At 48.5% G+C, this 22,678-nt stretch overlaps 1 protein-coding gene and 1 long non-coding RNA gene across 7 annotated transcripts in view; both read left to right on the forward strand.

Annotated features, from left to right (window-relative positions):
* The window catches only part of TMEM132B (transmembrane protein 132B), a 507,637-nt gene that overhangs the window by 38,846 nt on the left and 446,113 nt on the right, over positions 1 to 22,678 (forward strand). The gene's annotated exons all lie outside the window — the stretch shown is intronic.
* On the forward strand, positions 5,552 to 9,060 carry LOC144333211 (uncharacterized). Its single transcript, XR_013401690.1, has 2 exons — positions 5,552 to 5,734; positions 6,642 to 9,060. It is a non-coding gene; the product is annotated as an uncharacterized LOC144333211 (long non-coding RNA).

Below are 22,678 nucleotides of genomic sequence, written 5' to 3' on the forward strand. Positions count from 1 at the left end.
GGCGCCTCAGAGCCTCTCCTTCAGCAGCCCCCTGGCAGATGGGAAGGAGACTTGGGCATGAGGACTGCCCCTTCAGGGTCACACAGTAAATTGGAGGCATGGGCTTCCCACTCCTTAACTCCTCACCTATGACTTTCTAACCCTGTACCTGGGAACTCTTCTGGTAGAGGAGTTCTACTATACAGTCCTTTAGGGAACTATGACTCCATTCAAGGATCCCAAGGTTATGAGAATGACAGCTGCTTGGCCTGGCCAAGACAGCCAGTGTCAAATTCAAAAGTTAGAGAGCAAGTCTTAGTGGTGATGGTGATGGGAAAGGGGTGGTGATGTGAAGGGGAAGGGGTGGTGATGGGGAAGGGGAAGGGGTGGTGATGGGGAAGGGGAAGGAGTGGTAAGGGGAAGGGGAAGGATGGTGTTGGGGAAGGGATGTGATGGTGATGGTGATGGTGATGTTGATGGTGATGGGGAAGGGGTGGTGATGGTGATGGGGAAGGGATGGTGATGGGGATGGGGAAGGGATGGTGATGGGGATGGGGAAGGGGTGAGGATAGGGAAGGGGTGGGGATGGTGATGGGGAAGGGGTGGTGATGGTGATGGTGATGGGGAGGGGGTGGTGATGGTGATGGGGAAGGGGTGGGGATGGTGATGGGGAAGGGGTGGTGATGGTGATGGGGAAGTGATGGTGATGGGGAAGGGTTGGTGATGGGGAAGGGATGGTGATGGGGAAGAGATGGTGATGGGGAAAGGATGGTGATGGGGAAGGGGTGGTGGTGGGGAGGGGGTGGTGATGGTGATGGGGAAGGGCTGGGGATGGGGAAGGGGTGGGGATAGGGATGGGGAAGGGGTGGTGATGGGGATGGGGAAGGGGTGGGGATGGTGAAGGGGTAGCGATGGGGAAGGGGTGGGGATGGTGAAGGGGTGGCGATGGGGATGGGGAAGGGGTGGGGATGGGGAAGGGGTGGGGATGGGGAAGGGGTGGTGATGGGGAAGGGGTGGTGATGGGGAAGTGATAGTGATGGGGAAGTGATAGTGATGGGGAAAGGATGGTGATGGGGAAGGGGTGGTGGTGGGGAGGGGGTGGTGATGGTGGTGGGGAAGGGCTGGGGATGGGGAAGGGGTGGGGATAAGGATGGGGAAGGGGTGGGGATAGGGATGGGGAAGGGGTGGTGATGGGGATGGGGAAGGGGTGGGGATGGGGAAGGGGTGGGGATGGTGAAGGGGTGGCGATGGGGATGGGGAAGGGGTGGGGATGGGGAAGGGGTGGTGATGGGGATGGGGAAGGGGTGGGGATGGGGAAGGGGTGGCAATGGGGATGGGGAAGGGGTAGTGATGGTGATGGGGATGGGGAAGGGGTGGGGATGGTGATGGGGATGGGGAAGGGGTGGGGATGGTGAAGGGGTGGCGATGGGGAAGGGGTAGTGATGGTGATGGGGATGGGGAAGGGGTGTTGATGGTGATGGTGGTGGGGAAGGGGTAGTGATGAAAGCAGGGCAGGTGCTTCTTCCTGTGCTACAGGCACCATCCAGGCCTTTCCCTGCATGAACTCGATGGGATGCTCACCTCTCTGGCAAGTAGACACTCATTATTCCTAGTTTACAAGGGAGGATCTGGAGGTCCAGAGATGCTAAGTAACTTGGCTGGGGTCACATAGGATTAGGATTCCAGCCCAGGCACTGGTCTGTGTCTTACCCAGCACCTCACGCAACCAAGTTTCACTCTCTAGCCTTGTGCGGAATGGTGTGGCCCAGCCTCTGAACAAGCCGGGCTTATACTCCAAAGTGGTGGATGGTTGTTAAGCTCCTTCGATGTGCTAGCCTTTGCCGGCTTTCACTTCCTTTCTCCTCCCTCTTTCTTTGCAACAAATAAATGTGTTAATGTGAACCAAGGCTTAGAGCCATAGAAATCAAACACATCGGAGTCAACTCTGTAGGCAACTAGGAGTCCTTTAGAATTCTGTGCCCCTGAGCGATTAGATGGCTATGTTGAAGGGCAAGACTTTGGCAGGCCGAATTTTGGTCTCATGCATTGGAATACTGGTTTATTCCCTTGGCTGTGAGACTCAGTTTTCCCGTCTGTAAAATGGGTGCTGAAATTCTCCCTGTTTGTTCTCATTATGAGGCTGGGGACTTCAGCAAGAAAGAGGTTTGTAAACAGCAATGGTGTGCTGATGTGTGAGGCTGTTAGCACAGGGCATGAGTCCCAGGACAGGAAAGGAGGCAAGAAAGGAAGGGCTGACTGGGGACACGTGCTGCAACCATCACAGCTGCAAAGAGAAGAATCATGTGCCTCAGAATTAGTAGTAACACAATAACTAACCCTGCTCTAGGGCACACTGTGTGTTCTTAGCCCTTTGTAGATTTTACTTCACGGATTCTTCAACAACCCTAATGGGGTAGGGATTTCTATTTGTTCCATTTTACAGATATGCAGACTGAGGCCCAGAGAGGCAATGTGAGGTTTGCAAAGTCACACAGCCAATAAGTGATGGGGTGCGAGTGTGAACCCTCGTGTGTCTGTCCCAGAGTTGGTTCTCTTAGCTACTACATTCAGTTCATGGGCACTGAAGTTTTGGTGCAATTTATTGGATTTTGAGGCTGATTTGCACCCAAGGGATTAAGGGATGTGTCTCGAGTCAAGGGGAGAGTTGGGTCTTTTGCGAGAAACACAGTTTGGAGAATTGTGCCCCTCCCCTGACCCCCACTTATTTTAGAGATGAGGTCTTGCTCTGTTTCTAGGCTGGAGTGCATTGTCGCAGTCATAGCACACTGCAGCCTTAGACTCCTGGGTCAAGCCATTCTCTTGCCCTGGTCTCTCAAAGTGCTGGGATTACAGGTGTGAGCCACCATGCCTGGCTGAATCCTGTCCCTTCTAAAGTCCACCTCCTCATTGGGGAGCCCTGGCCTGCTTCGGCAGGAGGGCTTGGCGTTTGTGGAAACAGCAGATGTGGAAGGCCCCTGGAGGGTGGATGGCTGCAGACTTCTCTTGTTAGTCACCAGCATTTACAAATTGGGAGGTGTCAGTGTCCCAATCCAGTTTCTGGCTTTGCTCAAGAAATTGGGAGATCTTGGAATACTGGTTTAACCCCTTGGCCTCTGTGAGACTCAGTTTTCCCATCTGTAAAATGGGTGCTGAAATTATTCCTGGCTGTTCACATTACAAGGCTGGGTGCTCCAGCAAGAAAGAGGTTTGTAAACAACAATGGTGTGCTGATGCGCGAGGCTGTTAGCACAGGGCACGAGTCCCAGGACAGGAAAGGAGGCAAAAAGGAAGGGCTGACTGGGGACACATGCGGCAACCATCACAGCTGCAAAGAGAAGAATCATGAACCATCAGCTGTCTGCCAAGTGGTTCCTCACTTCAGGATTTCATAGGATTCTTGGGCAACTGTTGAATTAGGGGGTAGGAAGTGTCCTCAGATGGGGACACTGAGGCTCAGAGGAACCTAGGGACTGACTCAACATAAGTCAGTCCATGAATGGCAGGGTAGGGTCTCCTCCCTGGAGCTCATGACTTCTGTGCCGATGGTGCCTTCTTGTCCTGGAGTTTTGCCTCAGTTTCCCTGCCCTCAGGCCTGGGTACCTGTGATCTCCAGGCTTTGTGTTCTAGGGCAGGTTGGGTGGTGATGAGGAGACAGATAAGAAGCTCATAAATACACCCACAGGAAAATCCCAGACATTAATTTGTGTTTTTCATGGTCAATGCAAGGCAATACGATGAAGAGTGACTGTGCGATCCAGGACGACTTCTTAGAGGAGGTGACAGTTTTCTAATTTGAGACCTTAATGACCAGAGAGAGCCAACTGAGAGAAGGGGGTTCTGGGCAGAAGGATGTGAATCCTTGCAAGGTTCTTTGCAGAGTGTCTGGCACATAGAAAGTGCTCAAGAAGTGGCAGCCAGCTCATTCATTCATTCATTGAACAGAAGTATAAATTGGTGCTAAGCACTTGGGACACAGCAGGGAACAAAAGAGACGAATCCCACACTCTGATTCTCGCAGAGCAAGACAACAGTAAAGCAGTGGACAAAGAAATCCGAACTTCAGTGTCAGGTGCCCTGGGGAGAGAAACAAAGCAGAGGAGCTGGTCGTCACTTTCCTACTCCACCAGCTGCATGGCTTTCCATCTTCCCATTCAGGGCAGAATGGACTCTCAATGCCCGTTCTCTGCCGGGGCAGGAGAGAAAGAAGCCTGGGTGCTTTGGAGTTGAATTCCAATGCCTTCCCTTGGCCAGATCACCTGGTTCTGCAGCCAGGGTGCTCCTGTCTCCCTTCCCTGACACCCTGACTCTTAACTGATCAATACCCTCTCCTTATGCTCGGCCCCAAAATAGTTACATAAAAAATCAATAGAGTCCAATTTGATTTGCTGTATTTTATTACTGAGGGTGATAGAGTTGCTCGGTGCTCCGAGCCTGGTCTGAATTAACCCGTTGGGGGGCCTCACTCATCGTGGCTGCGCCTCCGAGTCCGGGATGCTGTGCCCAGGAGGGGTGACTCAGTAAATCATGCCTCAAATGTCTGCTTTGTGTCCTGAATGGCTCCCGCCGGGGCTCTCAGCACATTGCAGCAAATGGACACATGAAAATACTGCTGTGGCTGCAGCCGGCACTCCTGGGGTGACTCGCCGGGCCTTCCAAGGGGTCCTGGCTTTGTTTTTGGAACTCTGGAAGGGGGGCTGGCAGTGCCTCATCTCCTGGCCCCCGGAGTCTGTGGCTCTTTGTTTGCTGGGTCTTCTCCGTGTTGTGTACTCTGCTGACATATCTATAGCTTTGGCTTGGTATTTTTCCTTTCTGTAGTCTTGCCATCTGCTGCTGCAGGCTGCTAGCGTTCCTGGCGAGCAGAGGAGGCCAGGTCAGTGGGGTTGGGGGGCACCTGGGCAGAGAGATGGCAGAGGTGGGAGGGCCGGGTGGGAGGGGAACCTATTTTCTGCAAGTCTGCAGGTTGGGCAAGCGGAGGGAAGGGGGAGGCATGGTGTAGATGGAAAACGTTATTTTGCTAGAAAAGTTGTCTCTAAGCAGCAGCGAATCAGAACTTTTCCAGGCTGGTGGAGGGCCGCTGGCTGCCTCTGGGCCCTATCTGGCCTGCAGACTTCTCTTATTAGTTGCCGGCATTTAAAAATTAGGAGCTGTCAATATCACTATACAGGTTTCTGGTTTTTCTCAAGAAATTGGGAATTCTGGGCAGTGTTGGCCTTGCCTCTTGACCTGAGACTCAGTTTCCCCTTCTGTAAAATGGGCTCTGAACTCTCACTCTGGCCGACCTTGTTCCCGGAGACCTCCCTCCAATTCGCAGCCTTCCTGCCTTCCTGCCTTTGTCTGTTCTAAGACATTTTTATTGTGCACTGCACTGTGGCAGCCCCTGTCCGTGGTGCTGGGGATATCAGCAGGAAGAAGACAGGCAAAGAACCCCGTCTTTGTGGTTAGCATTAAGGTGGAGAGAGACGGATACTGAACACAGTAAATGAACACACTGTTGATTACCTGGTGGTCAGTGCTGTGGAGAAACGGAGTGGGGGGAGCAGCGATGGAGCACTGGGGAGGAGGGTTTGTGGGGTTTTTTTTTTTTTTTTTTTTGAGGTGGAGTTTTACTCTTGTTGCCTGGGCTGGAGTGCAGTGGAGTGATCTTGGCTCAGTGTACCCTCTGCTTCCCGGGTTCAAGTGATTCTCTTGCCTCAGCCTCCCAAGTAGCTGGGATTACAGGCGCTCACCATCATGCCTGGCTAAGTTTTGTAGTTTTGTTAGAGACGAGGTTTCACTGTATTGCCCAGGCTGGTCTCGAACTCCTGACCTCAGGTAATCCACCCACCTCGGCCTCCCAAAGTGCTGTATTACAGACGTGAACCACAGCGCCTGGCCAGGTTCTCTGTTTTATACAGCAGAGTCAGAAAGGTGGCATCTGAACAAAAACCGAAAGGGTTAAGGGAGGAGGCCAGGTGGCTATCTTGGGAAGAGTGTTCCAAGCAGAGGGAACAGCAGGTGTGAAGGCCCTGAGGTGGGAATGTGCTTGGCAGGGTCGAGGGACAGAAGGGAGGCCGGTGAGTGCTGTTCCCTCACTCTGTGGGCTGAACGAGTGAGAGAACAGCAGGAGGAGAGGACGCCAGGGCAGTGAGAGGGACTAGTCTTTGGTTAGAACTTTGAGTTTTACTCTGAGTGAGATGGGAGCTGTTGGCAGGGTAGAGCTGAGGAAGGATCTGCTGTGACTCACAGGAGCAGAAGCCCTGAGGGGCTACGCAGTAGTCCAGGCAAGTGACAGTGGCTGCTTGGACCGAGTGGTTGCTGCAGAGGAGGTGAGAAGTAGTGAGATGTGGGGTGTATTCTGAAATCTGAGCCACAAGATTGACTGATAGATTGAGTTCGTTTAGTAGATATTTATTGTCTACTACGTGCCCATTACGGTACTTGGAATTGGGAACAAATCAATGTTTCTTAGTGATGAAATTAGCAAACAGAACAACAGAACTTCAACTGTGAGTTGGGCCTTTGCCTTTTGTTTGATCTTCCCAAGAGCCCCAGTGGAGAACGGCCTGCATTTTTGCATCTGTAAGATGGAGATATTTATACATCATTAATGACTGGGCACAGTGGCTCATGCCTGTAATCCCAGCACTTTGGGAGGCCGAGCTGGGAGGTTCACATTAGGCCAGGAGTTCGAGACCAGCCTGAACATAGAGAAATCCCGTCTCTACTGAAAATACAAAAAATGAGCTGGGCATGGTGGTGCATGCCTGTGGCCCCAGCTACTCAGGAGGCTGAGGCAGGAGAATTGCTTGAGCCTGGGAGGCAGAGGTTGCAGTGAGCCGAGATCACGCCACTGCACTCTAGCCTGGGTGACAGAGCAAGACTCCGTCACAAAAAAACAAAACAAAATATTGTTAAGGAGAATAAAGTTAAGAGGGGTCATGAGGTGGTAGTTGTGGAATGCTTACTGGCACATAGTAAGTGCTCAGTAAAGAGTGGCAATGATGAATATTGTTAGCATAATGCTGATAGGTTAATGATGGTGCTTGATGGGACCAGGGCTCAGTTATGCTGCTTGCCCCAGGAGAAACACAGCTGAAAAGAGCAGAGTTAGGATTTGACTTGTAATCTGTTGGACTCAGTATGGTATTCATTTTTCCTGCTGAAATCACTAAGATTTTAATTTTTAAATTAACTTTTATTTTAAGTTCAGGGGTACTTGTGCAGGTTTGTTATGTAGGTAAACTTGTGTCATGGGGGTTTGTTGTACCGATTATTTTATCACCTAAGTATTAAACTTAGTATCCATTAGTTATTTTTTTCCTGATCCTCTCCCTCCTCCCACCCTCCACCCTCCTGTAGGCACCAGTGTGTGTTGTTCCCCAATGTGTGTCCATGGAAATCACTAAGATTAAAAGAAAAAAATTCTTCCTCTGTTCATGATGCGATGATTCTGGCACAGTTTATCGTTCATTTGCTAGTACAGGTGTTTTCGTTTTATTTAGTAGAGGTGTATGTGAAAAGGTGTGTGTCAATCAAATTTTATTTCCTCCATCAACTTCCAGGACATTTTAGAGATGTGTAAATTCTGTTTGACCTTTTGCTGGCCTTGGCTCCTGACTTGTTGCTTGTTATTTTCTGTACCCTTTACTCCAGGCATCAGCAAGCCATGGGCCATGGACCAGATTTGGCCCTCTATTTGTTTTTTAAATAAAGTTTTATTGGAACACAGCCGTGCCTATTTGTTTACATATTATCTACAGTTGCTTTTGTACAACAATGACAGAATTAAGTAGTTGTGACAGGTATCATATGGCCTGCAAAGCCTAAATAACCTACCTACTCTGTGGTCCTTTTAAAGAAAAAAATTGCCTTAAATGTTCAAGTAGGGAATGCTCTGCGAATGTATGTTTATAGGATACTGACAGTGTTCAAAAACAAGCCATCATTTTTAATGTCAAAAAAAATTATCCAGCTCCTCGGAATGAGAAGAATTGTGGGTTTGGTAACTCTCAGAGGAAAAAGAAAAACATATTGATCGAAAGTTGCCATCAATTTAGTAATGCTTTTGAATGAGTAGGTTTTGGTAATTACAGTAGATTTATGTAACATTTAAAAAATAGTAGCATGTGTGTGTGAGATATTTTTTACTCTGTAGGCAAAGCTCAATGGCTAACAGCACAGACGACCCCTTGTAGGGAGGCTGTGGAGGGAACTGATCAGTGATTTTATACTCAGAGTGATTCCAATCCATGCATCTCTTTCATAACCTTGTGTTTCTTCATATTGGGTTAAAAGATGGATATAGCCTTCTTTATGTTTAATCTGTGACATCCAGGCTTATGATATTTTAAGTTTCCAATGTGATGCTGCAATGGAGATGAGGCGCCAGTGCAAGGGAATGTCACTATTTTAGTCTGATTCTCTTAGTTGTAAGGGACAAAAATGGGAATTTAGGGATCCTTGGAGCTGAGAAATTTAAGAGGGAAATGGCTTCAGGTATGGCTGGGTCCAGGGGCTTAACACTCTCCTAATGGGGGCTTCTGCTCTGTCTGCCACTTGGTCTCTTAGTTCTTTTTCTCTCTGTGTTGACTTAATTCTCAGACAGGCTCCCCCATTCTGATTGTAAAGTTGGCCACTGTTGGCTCCAGCCTGTCCTCCAACCAGCAGAAATAGAATGTTTCTTTCCTAGTCATCCTAGCAAGAACCCCAGGACTGAATTTTCCTGGAGTGACTTGGGTCATGTGCTGACCCCTCATCCAGGGACTGGGACTGTGGGGATGGAATCCGATCAGCCACACTTAAGTCAGAAGCTCATTTCTGGAACTGGAGTTAGAACCATGTTGCCAGAGAGGAGCAGAGGTTATTTCCCAAAGGAAAATATGGATGCTCGCATCAGAAGGAAGAAAAACTACTACTGCAGCCCACCAAGTAGGGTGGGGAGAACCTGCAGGCCTGCAGAGCACTCACATGTGATTGATGCCTCTGGGGTCCCTATGCCAGGAAAGGAACCGATACTGCCTCCCTCCCGCCCCTGGAGGCTGCCCTTTGAGCTGCTTCCAAAGCTCCTCGGGCTTCTTTATTGTGTGTGTGACCTCTGAAACCCCAGCCCAGTGACTTCACACATATTTTGTGTTGCTTTGGTTGAGGACGAATACTTGGAAGATAATCTGCCAATATGGATTAGAGTAGTGTCTGGTCTTTGACCCAGCAATCCCACTTCTGGGAATTCTATATTGTATAAATAAGAGGATTGCCATGAAACAGTTGTGTGTGCTGTTTCAGAGGCAGCACACAGCGTTAGTGATGGAGTTTGGCTCTTCATCACTGCTGTTTGCTGCCCCTGAAACAGGCACACACACAGCATCATATGCACTTTTGCATAATTTTACAAGTGTGCAGGAAGGTGTGGGGACCCATGCCAGTGGTTAACCTTACTGACCTCAACAAGGGAATGAAGGGGTGATGCTTGCAAGGCTGATGGAAAAGGAGGGGAATGAGAGGGGAAGGAAACCAAGAATGCTTTGGATATCTTAGCTACGGTAATGCTGATATTTAAGTTGCGAGCCCAGCTCTTAGGGTTTCTGGGTCCCTGTTGGAGCAGGTAGAAACTCTCTGAGTTTGCTGCCATGGTTGGTTTGTGGGTTCTGGGGGGCTGTGATACAGGGAGCTTAAGTGGCACATTAAGAATGACGCTTGGGGCATCTCTGGGGGAACAAGGAAGCCTAGATTTGATGTGCTGTGTATATCTGTTCAGATCGGGTTTGTCAGTGAGTGAAGAGACTTAAAATAGTGGTGGCTTAAAAATCAGAGGTTTCCAATAAGATTCTGAAGTTAAGTAGCCCAGGACTGTTATGTTGAATCTGTTCCATGAAGTACTCATGGACTCGCCCTCCTTTCTACCGTTTCAAGGTTGTGATTTTTGTCCTCATGGCTCAAAATGGCAGCTACAGGTGCAGCCATCTCATCTCCATCCCAGGCACCAGGATGAAGGTATAGATTTAAAAAAGGGCAGAGGATATGCATCAGCTGTCCTTTAAGGAACAGTCCTAGAAGCAGCACCATGGTGCTGCCTTATGTATCGCACTGGTGAAGACTGAGTCACATGGCCACATCTTGCTGCAAGAGAACCTGAGAAATTCAGTCTTTATTTTAGGTTGCTAAAAATCAGAATTTCTCTGTTACTATGGAAGAAGGAAAGAATGGATATCGGGCACAAAGTTGTTAGTTTGTGGTAAATCCCTTGGCAGGATGTAGAATTGCATCTGGAGAAAGGACTTGAACCACCAGTGTTATTTCCACACTTGTCTTAGTAGAGTTTGTGTGTGTGTGTGATTGCATTCTGCCTTCTAAGGTGGGGGCTGGGGACATGTAGTTTTTCTGGGTGCCAGGAGGAAAATAAAAACAATTTGCTGAATGCATACATGTATCCCTTTCAAATATATAAAAACGGTTTTGGAAATATTATAGATAAGCCTGAAGTCCTTTTTGACCAGTTTCATATTCTCTCAAGAGGTAATCAATTGTTGGTTTGCCGTGTATTTTTTCCTGTAGGAAGTCTATAGTATACCATTGTTTTAAGTTTGTTTTTATACATATACCCCTTGTCTCTTCAGTATTTATCTCTGTTTTCCAGGTACATATAGAACTACCTTATTTTTTTTGAATTGCTGGCTGGTATTCCATGGCACACATATAGCAAGATGTAGCTAGTGAATTTCCTCTGCCTCATGAGATGGGGGATTCCTTAGGCATGAAAGGGGGTTCAGAAAGATTTGCAAATGTCCATCCCACCCACCAGGAATACTGGGTAGGGATCAGCACCCACTGAGGATCTCTAGACATTTAAGGAAAGTGAGGATATGATTGTGTGATGGCAGAAGAAAGAACTGACATCTGAGGAGATTGAGTTAACAGAGAAATGTGGAGCCTGGGGGCAGTCAGGAGATGGTGGGAGAAGGAGACTTGTTCTTAGAATTCAGACCTCTTGCCCAAGAGTAGTTTCTTGAGGGCAGGACCTGGCCAGTGCTTCCCAAGTTTCTGTGACTGGTGGTTCTGGCTGTGGACAATTCTCAGAGGACTTGGAATGCCAGCCTATCTACTCATGGCATTTCTCTAGATTCTAGGAGCTTTGATCTTAGAATAGGAGCACCCTCTAAGTTCTCTGGTATATGCCTCTGTAGCACTTAACACAAACACATTTGTTTCTAATGGAAAACTCTCTAAAAAGCACTATGAATTTATGATGGAAATTTATTTCTTTGATATTTTTTTCTCTCTCCACCCACCACCCCCCACGCCCAGCCCAGTTAAGTGTTTCTCTCTTAAATTTATGGGCTGAGCTGCTGAGAGGGTCTGCATATTTCAGGGGGAAAAGTATTGGGGAAGGAGGTATTGGCCTTGCTGTTTGCACTGGCATCATTTACACAGGCTCCAAAGCAGCCTCATCTTCCTATTTGATTAATTTGCCTGTCATCTCGGGTCATTTCACAAGGGTGACTAAATTCTGCTTCACTCACACTGTAGCAGAGAGGACAGTAAGAGAGAGAAAGGTGCTAGAATTTCTTTCTCAATATTTCTTGTCCTTCAAGTTTTCCTTACTCCTCTTATTCCCTTTCTTTCTTCATGAAAGATTTAAGTAAGTGTTTGGGTGAGGGAATGAACTACCACAGCACTTCCTGTCAGCTTTATATCGCTCACTGCTTCGTTATATACTGTTTGCCCCTCTGCTAGCTGCTTATGCTTGCTAACTGAAGTACATCACTGAAATTAAGGGCATGAATTTAGGCAGCAGGCTACCTGGGTTTGAATCCCAGCTCCACCACTGGCTAGCTCTGTGACCCTGGGTGGGTTAATTAATGTCTCTGTGCTGTAGCATTTTCATTTGTGAATGGGGAGAAGAGGAACTCCTACCCCTTGAGATGTTGTGAGGATTAAGGGGGAGATACTGTGTAAGAAGAAGTTAATGTAGTGCTTGACATCACATCAGTGTTTAGGAAATGTCAGCAACTGCTTTAATCTGCTTTGCCAGTCGGTGAGTTCAATGAACACCTACTATGTGCCCTGGTGGTTGTCTCCGTGGTGTTGCTCATCTCTTCTCCCATATTATTTCATATTCAGATTCTGTCATATGATATTGCTTGTCTGCTCCCTCATCCTGGTGTCACACCCTCATTTTCTCTTAGGGGACCATTTTTCCCTTGCTGTAAATCCCTGTGGCTTGGGTGTTGGTAAATTTTCTCCTCCCCCTCCCATGGGCCAGTTCATGACTTGCACACAACCAATCAGAACGTCCCATCTGTCAGGCCTCAGGGATTGGATCAGGGTTGGGCACATGGCCTAAGCTGGGCCAGTGAGGGCCAGCCCTGGGATATTTGTTGAAAGTGCTGGGGAGGGAGTCTTCCTTTTCTGTTGCAGATGCCAATCTGTTAGTATGTGAGTCTAGAGGTAAGTCATTACTACTGTGAAATAAATGACCACAGACTCACAGCTTAAAGCAGCACACATGTGTTATCTCACAGTTCCTGTGGGTCAGGAATCCAGGGACAGCCTAGCTGGATCCTCTGCTCCAGAAGCTCTCATAAGGCTGCAGTCAAGGTGTTAGCTAAGGTTTGGGTCTCATCTGAAAGCTGGACTGGGGAAGGATCTGCTGCTATGCTCACATGGCGGTTGACAGGATTCTGTTTTTGTGGGCCTTTGCCCTGAGGGCCACAGTTCCTTGCTGACTGTTGGCCAGAGGCTGCCCTCAGTTCCTGCCCGTGGGGCCCTCTCCATATGGCAGGTTGCTTCATCAGAGCCAGTGAGTGACAATCTCTAATCACAGAAGTGAAGTCCCTTCAGTGTTGAGGCATTCTATCAGTTAGAGGGAAGTTACACAAGGAGGGCTAGACAGGACTGTGAACACCATGAGGCAGACCTTTGGAGGCTGTCCTAGAAGCTACCTACCATTATGGAACTGCCTGAGAATGAAACCAGATGGAGAAAAACCTGGAGTGCAGGGGGAGTGAGGGAGAGTTTGCTGGTGACCATATTTGAGTGCTCCAGAGTAGCTGTTTCTGATATGGACTTGATCATGAACTTCCCCAGTACATGATCCAACACAGTTTTTTTCTTAATTGGGTTTCTTTCACTTTCAACCAGAGAGTCCTGGTGAAGTCCCATGAAGGCTTCTTAGATCCCGTTGCCTGCACTGTCTTCTCCTTTGAAAGGCTTTGGCTTGACTGAAATCTAGGTTGGAAAATGTGCAGAAGCTTACATCTGCCTCTAGACTGAGCTCATCAAGGGCAAAGTTGCATGAATTTTTTTTTATTCCCTTCCTCACTTTACTTCCAGTGCCTAGAATGCTGTGAGACACAGAGTAGAAGCCATCTGCCAGTAATTACTGGTACAAGAGTCCCTTCCTTGTCCCCATCCCTTCCCCTGTGATCAAAAATGTTTCAAAAATTATCTCTATCGACTGCACCTGGCTTATGGTTGGAAAGCTGAATGTCAAAGACAAAAATATTGTTGATGCTACCCCCTAGAGGCAGTGCACAGCTGCACATAGAAATCTCAGTGAAAGTGTGAATTTCACAGCTTTGAGAGGATCTTCTTCATAGAAATGACACATCACAAGCAACAGAGCTGATCAGAGGTAGAGCTTACCAATTTAACATTTTGTATGTTAATTGATTACTTCTGTGACCATCTTGACATATACAAACATTTACCTGACACCACTATATTCATTTTTACTGATAGGATTTTATAATTTTTTTCTAGAGTTAGTAGAATTTTACTGCGTATCCAGAACTCATGATCTATTGGCTGCCAATATATAAAAAATGTTTTCTCCATAAACCACTTTAAAATGTTTTTCATTAATGCATGATGTAAAGTGTAATTTTTTTGCTCTTCCTTTATAAAATTGGGATGCATCATATATGCCGGAATTTCTCATAGGTCAGCAGATATGGATGGAGTATACACTCTAGGGCAAAACCTTGCTGGTGTATACTCTAGCCGTATCTGCTGACCTGCGAGAAATTCCGGTATATATGCTGACCTCCACAGAGTACTTTGAACAGGGAAACTTTAATGTAAAGAACTATCAACTCCTGTGTATAACAGGGGATTAGAATAAAAAGGGCTGAGAAGTAAAGAGAACCTTAAAGGAATAACAGATGCCCAAAGCAGCCTACGTAGGGCTGAAATGGAGCGGTTAGGTCAGTGGACTTGCTGGATTCACTAAATGGCAATAATCATAATCACTGCAGCCACCTTTCAATGAGGGCTCCATGTACCAGGCAGGGTGCTCAGCCCCTTAGGTAGAGTATCTCATGAATCCTTTCAGTGAGGGCTCCATGTACCAGGCACGGTGCTCAGCTCCTTAGGTAGAGTATCTCATGAATTCTTTCAATGAGGGCTCCATGTGCCAGGCAGGGTGCTCAGCCCTTTGTGTGGAATATCTTGTGAATCCTTTCAGTGAGGGCTCCATGTACCAGGCACTGTGCTTAGCCCTTTATGTAGAGTATCTCGTGAATCCTTTCAGTGAGGGCTCCATGTGCCAGGCAGGGTGCTCAGCCCTTTCTTAATGTGGAGTATCTCATGAATCCTTTCAATGAAGGCTCCACGTGTCAGGGACTGTCCTTAGCCTTTTATGTAGAGTATCTTGTGAATCCTTTGAGTGAGGGCTCCATGTGCCAGGCAAGGTGCTCAGCTCTTTATGTGGAGTATCTCGTGAATCCTTTCAGCAACCCCATAGACAAAGAGGTTGAGGCTGAGGGAAGGTGTGACTTGGCCAGAGCAGTTGGGGCAGGAATGGCTGGGGCTGCTGGGCCTCTCTGTCTCCATGTGGTCTCTTCCAGCCTGGCAGCTTCAGAGCAGCCCAACTTCTGTGGGCTTCGGTGTGTGTGTCTCAAGACAGAGCCAGCTGGCAGCTGGATGGCCTTTTATGCCCCAGCCTTGGAAACCATGTCCATCGCATTTTACTCATTAGCAGCCAGCCTATAATCCAGGGGAGGGGAATTTGGCTCCACCCCTTGATCAGAGGAACATCAAAGAATTTGCAGACACGCTTTCAAGCCATCACAAATTCTTTGGAGAAAGATTGCAGCAGACGGGACCCTCGGCAAGGGTGAATCATTAAGTCACCGAAAATGCCTCTAACCCACCTCAGTCTGGTCTGGGGAGGGGTGGAGTGGGGAAGAAAGAGCTTCTTAGCTCGTGGATTCTTCAGAAAGGCTGTGAGTTGTGGGACAGAGGGTGGGACTGCCCAACCCCACAGCTAGGAGACAGTGGTCCCATGGCCTTGCTCCCTTAGCTTTTCTCCCTTAGTTTTTTTCTGGTGGGATGGTATTCCTTTGGTCTTCCTCAGAGGTACCAGATGCCCCTTTCCTGGTGCTGTGGCTTGGGGGCCTGTGATTTTTTTTTTTTTTTCTGAGACAGAGTCTGTCACTCTGTCACCCAGGCTGGAGTGCAGTGGTGCAATCTCTGCTCACTGCAACCTCTGCCTCCTGGGTTCAAATGATTCTCCTGCCTTCTTCTCCTGGGTAACTGGATTACAGGCACATGCCTCCACACCTGGCTAATTTTTGTAGTTTTAGTAGAGACAGTGTTTCACCATGTTGGCCGGGTGGCCTCGAACTCCTGGTCTCAAGTGATCTACTCATCCTGGCCTCCCAAAGTGTTGGGATTACAGGAGTGAGCTACCGCCTTGGCCTGATTGATGTAAATGAGGTCCTCACAGTCTCTGGTCTGGCTCCTGGACAACGTGCTTGGTGTGGGTGTTTAGTCTTCCTCTTCCCAGCTGCTTGGGAAGAGCCACTAGCCCGTTGCTCAGTTGCCTGGTGTCTTGTCCTGGCGGTGGCTTTGGGACCCAGACTTCCCTTCCTCAGAGCCACCTGCCTCCCCCTTCTACTTCATTCATTCATTCTGCTTCTCTACAAGGGATTCATTTCAAGTTGTTAGCATTCCCAGCTGGTGGCAGCCAGCTACCTTCATCAGTGTGAGAAACTTGAATTAGAGTATTAATTTCACCTGGGGCTTGGGCGCATTGTTTCTGCGCTGAGCACATATTTAACAGTGGGGAAAATGCAATTGGATTCTTTCTCCTGTGCTTCTCCTAGAGGCTCCTGGGGGAGGTGATCGGGGTTTTGGGGTCTCTGAGCCCCGCCGGTTTCTCTGTGCAGGTCTGTGAGCCCTGGCTCATGATGCATTCGGTGGAAGGAACCTTTATCTACTCCTGTTCCACTGGTTATCAACTAGCATTTCGTGGCAGATACAGCCCAGGACATATCTGTTTGGCCAGCCCAGTGCTTTAATAACTTTTGAGCCAATATTTAAGAGCTAGAAGATTTAATATGAAAATCTGGATTTTTGGCGGCTTGTTGAAACAGCAGTAGGGCAGGTAGCACTGGGTCCTCTTCCCAGGGAGTGACTGGACTGCAGGGAGTGGAGGCCGCTCCCTTTGGACACACTCCCCAGTTCACTCCACTGGCATTTAGTTGAAACCTACTGTGTGCCAGGCATGCTTGTTGGTGCTGGCATTGTAGCCCCTGCTGTCAGGGAGCTTACATTCCATTAAGAATGGTCACTAATTTCTGTTGCCTGTTGGAACACTCCAGACCAGTGCTATTGGATCCATTCTACAGTGATGGAGATCTTCTCTAGCTGCACTGTTCAGTATGGTATCCAGCAGCCACATGTTGATATGGAGCACTGAAACGTGACCACTGTGTCTGAGGAACTGGATTTTTTTTTATTGCATTAAACATACATTACAAAATTTACCATCTTAACCATCTGTAAGTATACAGTTTTGTGGCATTGAGCACATTCTCACTGTTGTCTAACCATCGCCACCATCCATCTCTGGAACTTTACATTTTGCAAAATGGAAACCCCACACCCATTAATCAGTAACTCCCCTTTCTCCCTTCTCCCTTGCCCCAGGCCTCTGCCGTCTTTCTGTCTCTATTCATTTGAATATAAGTAGTATCATACAGTATTTGTCCTTCTGTGACGAGCTTATTTTACTTAACATTGTATCTTCGAGGTTCAGTCATGTGTGGCATGTGCTAGAATTTTCTCCCTTTTTAAGGCTGGATAACATCCCACTAGGGAACTGAATTTTTCATTTCATTTCAGTGTAATTAATATATATTTAAATTTGAGTAAATTTAAATGGCTGCCCATGGCTAGCTCATGGCTACTGTATTGGACAATGTGGGTTGAGGTATGTGAATTTGCATTCCCCACGCCTCAGTTAATCCAACTTCTTCATTTAACAGTTGGGGAAACTGAGGTACACAGATTGCACAGAGCCAGAGCTTGAACCCACGTCTTCCTGGTAGCTCACCTGGCGTGTCCGGTGTAACTAGTATCAGTTAGGCAATGAATGGAGGGATGGCAGTAGACAGAGTTGGGGAAGGTGGGCAGGGCCATGTTGACTAAGGGAAAGAGTTTGGCTTTAAAGAAGACAATTTATTGAGCTGAGATTTACATAACAACCATTTCAAAGTGTGCATTCAAGGGCATTTAGTTCATTCACAGTGTTGTGCAATCATCACCTTTAGCTAGTTACAAAATGTTTTCATCACCCCAAAAAGAGACCCTGTACCCTGCAGGTAGCCATTCCCCACCCCCATTCCCCCAGGCCCTGGAAACCACCCATCTGCTTTCCGTCTCTCCAGATGTGCCTGCTGTGGACATTCATATACATGGCATCACACAGGATGTGGCCGTCTTTCTCTTAGCATAACGTTTCGAGGTTCATCTCTGCTATTGCATGTGTCCGAACCCCTTAGTGTTTTGTAGTGGAATCGTCTTCCACTGTGTGGATAAGGGATTGGGATTTGATCTAAGAGCCGTGGGGACTCCCCTGCAAGGCCTTTGGTGGGGGTCTGTTTCTTGCTGAGCTGGCTACGTGGTGGAAAGGAAAGCCCCTTCCACAGCCCTGTGGTAAACAGGTTTTCTCTCCCTGGGTTCCATGAAGCCCATCTCAGTTTTGTGTCCAGGGTCCAAAGGGACAGGGTTCTTGGCTGCCGTAGAAGTGGCTGCCTTGAGTGCCCCTTCATGCCGTCACCACAGGTGCCCTCCTAGGTGCAGAGGACGCTCGGACCTCGGGCAGGGGCTCTGCAGCTGTGTCCCCTGTGAGTGCTGCGGCCACTCTGAGTGCTGCGGCCACTCGCATGTCAGCTGAGCCCGGGATTATTGATTTACAGGAGGCAGATTATGTTTGGGAAATTGATTTGACTCAGAAGGGGAGCTCCCGCATGGAGGGGAAGGGATTGTACTCTGATGTGGCTCTTGCCTGGGAAGCAGGAGCCAGCAGGTGGTGGTGAGAGGCTTGGGGATTAAAGGGAAGAAAAAGAAAAGGGGAAGCCTCCAGCCAGCCTGAGCCTGGGTGCACACGAGGGCCGCTGTCTTTCTGTAAATGCATGTTGGGGAACCTGGCCTGCTGGGTGAGGCTCACGTCTCTAAGTGGGGCAGAGGCTCGCGGATGGACCGCCCCGGGGGATGGTGCAGTGGACTTGCTGGGTGCCTTTGTCCCAGCCCGGGACAGCAGATGCTAGCAGTGGCAGCAGAGCGGCTGGTCACTGGGACAGTGCTCAACTTGGGGAAGGGGGCTGGCCCCCTTTCTGTCCTGGTCACCCCAGGGGAAGAGGGTGTTGGCTCAGTCAGCCTTGCTTTGCTTGAGGGACCGACGGCAGGGACCCTGCCACCCCGTTTCCTTTGTTCCTGGCTGCTGTGGTGCTGGTCATGCTTGGGAGCGTGGAGACACTCATTCCTTGTCTCTCCAACCTGCCGGCCATTGGCCCAGATCGCAGGCACCTCTTTGGCAGATGTGGAGTCCGAGCAGCGCAGACAGGCTGCTTTTTTTGTGTGGTGACCCTTCTTTGTTCCACGAGTTTCCTTTTTTATCCGATGGCCTGCAAGGGTTACTAATTTTATTAAAGAACACAATGACACCAGTTGTACCGGTATAGTCTGTCCTTGTGGAACATGAAATTGTTCCCCGATCCTGATTTCTTTTCTCCTTCCCCGGAGATAAATACCGTTAGGATGGCTGTAGTGTCTTCCTTGCCTTGTCCTGTGAGTCTCGTAGGTGCCTGCTCATTCGCTTGGTCATTCATTCATTCAACAGGTATTAATGTACTGGAGTCTCCTCTCTGTCAGGCAGCGTCCAGACTCTGGGGATGTATCAATGAACAAGGCAGACAAAAATCTCAGCTCTTATGGGGTGAACAGTCAGGGAGGGGAGGCAGATGAGAAGCTAGATAAGTCACTAAAATGTTCAGCATGTTCGAAGCAGTAAATGCTGCGGAGAAAAATAAAGCAAGAAGTGAGGTTGGGTGCAGGGTAGGGAGATGCTGTCATAGATTGGATGGTCTGAAGAGACCTGGGTAGGAAGGTAATGTTTGAACAGAGATCCAGGGAATGTAAAGGGGCAAATTGCAGGGCTATCTGCGGGAAGGAGTGAGTGCAAAGGCCCTGGGGCAGAAGCCATCAGGTGTGTTAGAGGAGCAGCAGAGCTGCCGTGGGGCCAGAGCAGAGAGAGGGGATGTGGACTGCTGATGAGGGTGATCACACACGGTGCCGTGGGCCATGGCAGGCCTTTCAACTTTTGCCCTGATTAAAATGGGGATGCTTTGGAGGGTTTCAGCAGTGAAGTGGGCTGGACCAATTTCCATTTTAAAAGGTTCTCCCTGTTGTGGTATAGCAGGCAGACTAATGTGAGTAGTGTGAGGTGGGGGGCCAGGAAGGGAAGCTACTGCTGTCGTCTGGTGAGCAGTCGTGGGAGCTTGGGGTGGCAGGGGAGGTGGAGGGGACAGGAAGATACGAGCTATATTTTGAAAATAGAGGGCTGGGTGTGGTGGCTCATGCCTGTAATTCTATCACTTTGGGAGGTCGAGGTGGGCAGATTGCTTGAGTTCAGGAGTTTGAGGCCAGCCTGGGCAACATAGTGGATCCTGTCTTTACAGAAGAAAAAAATTAGCTGGGCCTGGTGGCATGTGCCTGTAGTCCCAGCTACTTGGGAGGCTGAGGCGGGAGGATCACTTGACCCCAGGAAATCAAGGCTGCAGTGAGTTGTGGTGGTGCCACTGCACTCTAGCCTGGGTGACAGAGCGAAACCCTGTCTCAAAAGAGAAAGTACAGGAGAATCACTTGAGCCTGGGCGACAGAGATTGCAGCGATCTGAGCTTGTGCCATTACACTCCAGCCTGGGGGCAACGGAATGAGACTCTATCTGAAAAAAAAAAAATGTAGAAACAAGGGGATTATTTTATCATGGTTTAGATGTGGAGTAATGAAAGAAAGAGGGGAGTCCCAGGGATATCCCTGAAGTTTTGGCCTAAGCCAAAACCTTAAGATGGAGTTGCCACCAGCTGAGCTGGGGCATCTCTGGGTGGAACAGACTCGGGTGTGAGTGGAAACTCCAGGTTGGGCAGGTTCAATTTGAGATATTTGATTTTTATGGAGTTGTTGGGTGTACAGCTGGGTTTATGGGTCTGGAGTTAGTGAAACCCCGTCTCTACTAAAAATACAAAAAACTAGCCGGGCGAGGTGGCGGGCGCCTGTAGTCCCAGCTACTCCGGAGGCTGAGGCAGGAGAATGGCGTGAACCCGGGAGGCGGAGCTTGCAGTGAGCTGAGATCCGGCCACTGCACTCCAGCCCGGGCTACAGAGCAAGACTCCGTCTCAAAAAAAAAAAAAAAAAAAAAAAAAAAAAGAATTTAAACTGTCTCCTGCCCCAAATATGTGTTCCCCAGTCATCTTTCTATCACATTATCTTCCGCTTCCTTGCTACCTCCCCAAAGTCAGCCTCCAACCCTGTGGGCTTCCTGGGGCACAGCCCACTGAGGGGGAGCGAGGCTGCTCCGAGCAGACCAGCTGTCTGCTGCCTGTTTTCTGCACCGTCTCCAGGGCATAGAATGTTGGAACAGTGGCCTGGAGGCTGAGTTCTGGTGGGAGGACTCAGTGAGGAGTAGGATGGGAAACCAGGGGATCCAAAAAATAAAGACTGAAAATAGAAGGCAGCATGCACATTGCGACCGCCCTCACTCCTTCCACCCACTGCACACGGTTCACCTCCTTAGCGCTCGGTCTGGTTTTCTCTGTCACCAAATATAATAAATGCCTTCTCTTCCTGGCTTCTTGCCGGCCGGGATGAGTGAAGGATGCCCTCTCTTTTTCCCACGCCAGCCACCCCTGACCCTGCCTTTAACCATCTTGTCTGGGGAATTGAGCAAGCTCAGCTCCCCGTGGGCAGAGCAGGTCTCAGGGGATGTAAACACCCTTGTGAATTGCACCAGCTGGGCATTCATTGATGGGCACTAATGGCCTGGAATGGAGACACAAATGAACCTACAAATCACTTGTTTGTTTGAACAGGATCCAGAACGTGTGGATTTGGTCACCTTTCTTCCCTCTTCAGGGACCATGGCAGCCTCCTCCTGTAGGTAGTTTTTCAATCTGACCACAGACAGGAGTGAGGCTGATCGGCGACAGCTTGGGTCCTGACATTTGGTGGACTTTGCTTTGCTTTGCTTTGAGTTCTGTTTTCGATGGCAGGGCTTCCTGTCCCAGTGCAGAATTTCTCTACTCTGGCTGCCTAGTAGAATCATTTTTGGGGAGGAGAACCTTTAAGATACTAGTGCCCAGGCAGGATCTAGACCTGCTGAACGTCTGTGGATGTGGTCTGGGTATTTCTTCTGTTTAGTCGCTCACATATTAATTAATTAACTAATTAATATATATATATTTTGTAGAGACAGGGTCTTGCTATGTTGCACAGGCTGGTCTCAAATTCCTGGGCTTGGCCAGGCATGGTGGCTCATGCCTGTAATACCAGCACTTTGGGAGGTCAAGGCGGGTGGATTGTCGCCGAGGCAGGTGGAAGTCAGGAGTTTGAGACAAGCCTGGCCAATATGGTGAAACCCCGTCTCTACTGAAAATACAAAAAATTAGCCAGGCATGGTGGTAGGCATGAATAATCCCAGCTACTGGGAAGGCTGAGGCAGGAGAATCACTTGAATCCCGGAGGTGGAGGTTGCAGTGAGCTGAGATTGAGCCATTGCACCCCTGTCTGGGCGACAAGAGCGAAACTCCATCTAAAAAAAAAAATTACTGGGCTCAAGTGATCTGCCTACCTTAATCTCCCAGTGTTGGGGTTACAGGCATGAGCCACCATGCCCAGCCCTCTTTCACGTACTTAGAATCCTGTTTAATACCTCAATATTTTTTTGTACAAGCCCAGATACAAAAACAAAGGGTTATATAACCTTTTGTCGACAGGGTCTAACTGGTTCACTTCACTTCATTTTTTTTTTTTTAAGTTTTTTTAAAAACCGAGGTTAAAAATGGCCATACCGCCCAAGGTAATTTATAGATTCAATGCCATCCCCATGAAGCTACCAATGACTTTCTTCACAGAATTGGAAAAAACTGCCTTAAAGTTCATATGGAACCAAAAAAGAGCCCACATTGCCAAGACAATCCTAAGTCAAAAGAACAAAGCTGGAGGGATCATGCTACCTTATTTCAAACTATACTACAAGGCTACAGTAACCAAAACAGCATGGTACTGGTACCAAAACAGAGATACAGACCAATGGAACAGAACAGAGTCCTCAGAAATAATACCACACATCTACAGCCATTTGATCTTTGACAAACCTGAGAAAAACAAGAAATGGGGAAAGGATTCCCTATTTAATAAATGGTGCTGGGAAAATTGGCTA

This window comes from Macaca mulatta, chromosome 11 (assembly GCF_049350105.2).
Source record: "Macaca mulatta isolate MMU2019108-1 chromosome 11, T2T-MMU8v2.0, whole genome shotgun sequence".
Lineage (NCBI taxonomy): Eukaryota > Metazoa > Chordata > Mammalia > Primates > Cercopithecidae > Macaca > Macaca mulatta.